Source organism: Ricinus communis, chromosome 1 (assembly GCF_019578655.1).
Source record: "Ricinus communis isolate WT05 ecotype wild-type chromosome 1, ASM1957865v1, whole genome shotgun sequence".
In the NCBI taxonomy this organism is placed as follows: Eukaryota; Viridiplantae; Streptophyta; class Magnoliopsida; order Malpighiales; family Euphorbiaceae; genus Ricinus; species Ricinus communis.
Genome location: NC_063256.1, coordinates 16,544,478 through 16,548,864, shown reverse-complemented (window position 1 = coordinate 16,548,864; position 4,387 = coordinate 16,544,478). Strand labels below are relative to the sequence as shown.

Here is a 4,387-nt window from a genome sequence, read left to right as displayed (position 1 = left end):
TTAAAGTATTTAGATTTATTTTTAGTATTTTTGTGTGATAGTTAGTTTTTATAATACATACTCTAGAGTTCCTTATGAGATCGATCTCGTGGTGAACTTGTCTATACTATAATTTGGTTCGTACACTTGCGAGTAGTAAGTTTGAGACATCAAGTTTTTGGCGTGTTGCCGGGAACTGTGTCAAAATTATAGTGATTAATTGTCAAATTTTATTTTCTATGTTTTTATGTATTTTTTGTTTTATTTTTATATTTTATTTTTAAGTTGTTAGAACTGAAATTTTTCTTTTGATTTTGTATGCCTAGCAGGAAAATAAGATTAGGTGATTCATCAACTCAAAATTCCTATAACTTGAGATCGGCTGTTAAATAGGCAGAAGAGGACCGAGAAGTACAGAGTGGGTTTGTACCTCTAAGGCTAGGAGAAGAAGAATAATTTAAATAAAAGCTAGAAGAAGGATTTGAAGAAGTGGTTGAAATAATGGTTAACGACCAAAGTCAAGTAGCAGCTGAAAGATAAATGATTATGAAGGATTATGCTCGGCCTATTAATTGGTAACACCACTTCATGCAGAATTCTAGGTGATGTATCTAGGAATTAGGAACTTAAGAACATCCATTTTAATATGCTTCCTTCATTTTATGGTATGCCTAGTAAGATGCATTAACATTTATTAGAAAACTCTATGCTATAGTTCATACATTTCCATTATATGGACTAAATGAGGAACAATTGAGGATGAGATGTTTTTCTTACTCATTAAAAAAAAATAAAGGCTTGGTTGATGATCTTGCCTTCTAATTCTTTGAGTAGGAATTAGGAACTTAAGAACATCCATTTTAATATACTTCCTTCATTCTATGGTATGCCTAGTAAGATGCATTGACATTTATGACAAAATTCTATGCTATAGTTCATACATTTCCATTATATGGACTAAATGAGGAACAATTAAGGATGAGATATTTTTCTTACTCATTAAAAGAAAAAAATAAAGGCTAGGTTGATGATATTGCCTTCTAATTCTTTGAGAATTTGGTTTACTCACATCAAAGGACCAAAGAGTTAAAGGTTGAAATATTTTACTTTTATTAAAAGGATACTGAATTCTTTCATGAAGCATGGGATGGCTTCAAGTTACTTTTATTATAATACCCACACTATGAATACCCACTTCATGTAACTAACCAATCATTCTATGATGGTTTAACACAACAATATCATTATATGGTTGATAATACAGCTGGGGGTGCTATGTTAGAAAAAACTGCTGATGAGGTTTATGATATCTTTGAGATGTTAGGAGCCAATTCACAACAAAATAATGTGAGAACAAAAAGGTTAGGAGTGAATGAAGTTGTGTCTAATAATGAGATGGCTATGTAAATAGCTAAATTAACTAAACAAGTTAAAATATTTTCTTTAACTAAGAATGTACCAAGCAAAAAGGTTTATGGTATATATAGTGTTTATGGTCACGGTGCTAATGTTTACTCATCTCATGAGAATTATACAGGAAATGATTATGAACAGGTTAATTTGATAGAATCTTATCAGCCTAGGCAATTTAGGAATAACCCATATTCCAACACCTATAATCCAGGTTGGAGGAACCATCTAAGATTTTCCTAGAGAAATAATAACCAAAAACCACCACAGTTATTGAGTAACTAAAATCAGCCATAATATCAAAACCAAGAGCCTCAATACCCAAGAAATCAAAAACTTCCATTCCAAAATCAAGGGCAAGCTCCTCAAAGAAAACCAAGCTTAGAGGACATACTCTTATCTTGTATGATAGCTACCCATGATAGAATGGAGAATAATGAAAAGAAAACAAATTCCATTAAAATTTTAATGAAGCAATTGGAAACTCAAATTAGGCAAATTGCTGAAACTGTACAAGAAAACAAGAAAAGGAAATTGCCAAGTCAACCTGAGCAAGCCAAAGTCATCACCATTCTAAAAGATGGTGAATTATTTGATAATAATGTAGAAACCTTAATTGAGAAAGATTCTTCTTATGCAGGTACATCAAAAGAAGATGGATTACTTGATGTGGAAATAACTAAAGGAGGTGTACAAAAAGAAGGAAGAGTATAGCCAATCTTAGATAAAAGAAGAAAGAGAAGAAGGCATTTTCAGGACCTGAGTTCCATAAGGCAACTGAGCCTTATAAGCCTCCTATTCCATTCCTTTACAGATTGAAAGAAAGCAAATATGATACACAATTTTCTGAAATCTTTGATATGCTTTCTAAAGTTAGCATTAATTTACCTTTGTTAGATGTTATTAGAAGCATGCCAGTTTATTCCAAGTTATTCAAGGAGCTTGACTCCAACAAAAGGAGATATGGGAACAATGAGAAAGTTGCAAATCTTTGAAACAACAAGTGTTATTCTTCAACAACAATAATCCCATAAGATGAAAGATCTTGGGAGCTTCACTGTTGATATTAAAATGGAGAATAAGAAAGTTGCAAAAGCCATATTGGATTTTGGAATAAGCATCAACTTGATGCCATATTCAATATATGCACAACTTGGCTTGGGAGAATTGAAACCAACTATCATGTCTTTACAACTAGTTGATAGATCAATTAAGTATCCAAGAAGCATAGTGGAGGATTTGCTGATTCAGGTAGGTAAACTGATAACCCTGCTGACTTTGTGGTTCTTGACATAGAAATTACACCAGCAAGGGATAAGAAGCAAACAATACTCCTTGGTAGACCTTTCATGGCAACTACCAAAACAGTTATTGATGTGCATAATGAAAACTAACTATGACAGTCTTGGGAGAGACTATAGAATTAAAAGTGTTTAATTCTCTAACTCTATCTCCTAGCACTTTAATTAATAAATATTCATATATTGATTGTTTGGATTATCTTGTGTATGAAACATAATTACAGGATAAGGATGATAAGTTAGAAGTTCCACTAACATTGGAAAAAATAGAAGAAAACTTAGATGAGGAAGTCTTAGACTTCATGATAAGTTATATGAAACTATCTAATTTCACTTAATGAAAGCACTGTAGAACCTTTAGATTCTTCTATTGAAAATGAAATAGAAATTATTGATGAACCACCTAAACTAGAGCTTAAGGAGTTGCCTAAAACACTTAAACATGTTTTCTTAGGAGAGGGGAATACATACCTACTAATTATAGCTTCTGATTTTCCCCTCCAGAAGAAGAGGCAACTATTAGAGAGTTAAAGACACTTAAGAAAGCCATTGGGTTTCAAATTTCTGACATTAAGGTTATTAGTCCAACTATGTGTATGCATAAAATAAGAAGATAATGCTAAGCTGTTAGAAATACCAAAAGAAGGCTTAATCGCAATATTAAAGAGATGGTGAAAAAGAAAGTCCAAAAACTATTAGATGAGGGTATTATATACCCAATAGCTTATAGTAATTGGGTAAGCCCTGTACACATAGTGCCTAGGTTTGACAATCGTTAAGAATTAAAAGGGGGAGTTAGTTCCCACAAGAATGACTACAGGGTGGAGAATGTGTATTAATTATAGAAAGATAAATGCTGCAACAAAAAAGGATCATTTTCTCCTTTCTTTTATTGATCAAATTTTAGAGCGTTTAGTAGGACATGAATTTTACTATTTTTTGATGGACGTTCAGGTTATTGTCAGGTACTCATTGCACCTGAAGATCAAGAGAAGATAATATTCACATGTCCTTTTAGAATTTTTGCTTTTAGAAGGATGCCATTTGGACTTTGTAACGCACCTGCAACATTTCAGAGATGTATACTTTCTATTTTCTCTGATATGTTAGAAGACTGCATCGAGGTATTTATGAATGATTTTTCAGTTTTTGGCTCCTTATTTGATGCATGTTTAACTAATTTAACTTGTGTGCTTAAAAGATACATTGAGTGTAATTTTACTCTGAGTTGAAAAAAGAGCCTTTTTATGGTTAAACATGGTATTATGCTAAGACATTTGGTTTCTAGTAAAAGTATTGAAGTTGACAAGAAAAAGATTGATTTAATTGCTAATTGCCCTCGTCTACTTCAATAAAGGGCATTAGAAGTTTTCTTGATCATGTAGGATTTTATAGGCGTTTTATTAAAAAATTTTCTAAAATTGATTGCCCATTAACTGAATTGATAGCTAAGGATGTTAATTTTTTTTGATGATGCATGCCTTTCTGCTTTTAACACTTTGAAAGAAAAGTTGACTAGTGCACCTGTTATTATGGCACTTGATTAGTCTCTTCCCTTTGAAATAATATGCGATGCATTTGATTATGCCATAAAAGTAGTTTTAGGCCAAAGAGTTGATAAAGCTTTATATCATATATTATACTAGCAAAACTCTTGATGATGTCCAAATGAACTATTTAACAACTGAAAAAGAATT

General features: G+C 31.9%; 1 non-coding gene across 1 annotated transcript; it reads right to left on the bottom strand.

Annotated features, from left to right (window-relative positions):
- Window positions 1-1,062: 1,062 nt before the first annotated feature.
- LOC112534777 lies at window positions 1,063-1,169 on the bottom strand. The gene has a single exon (XR_003079030.2). It is a non-coding gene; the product is annotated as a small nucleolar RNA R71 (small nucleolar RNA).
- Between the last annotated feature and the right edge of the window lie 3,218 nt (window positions 1,170-4,387).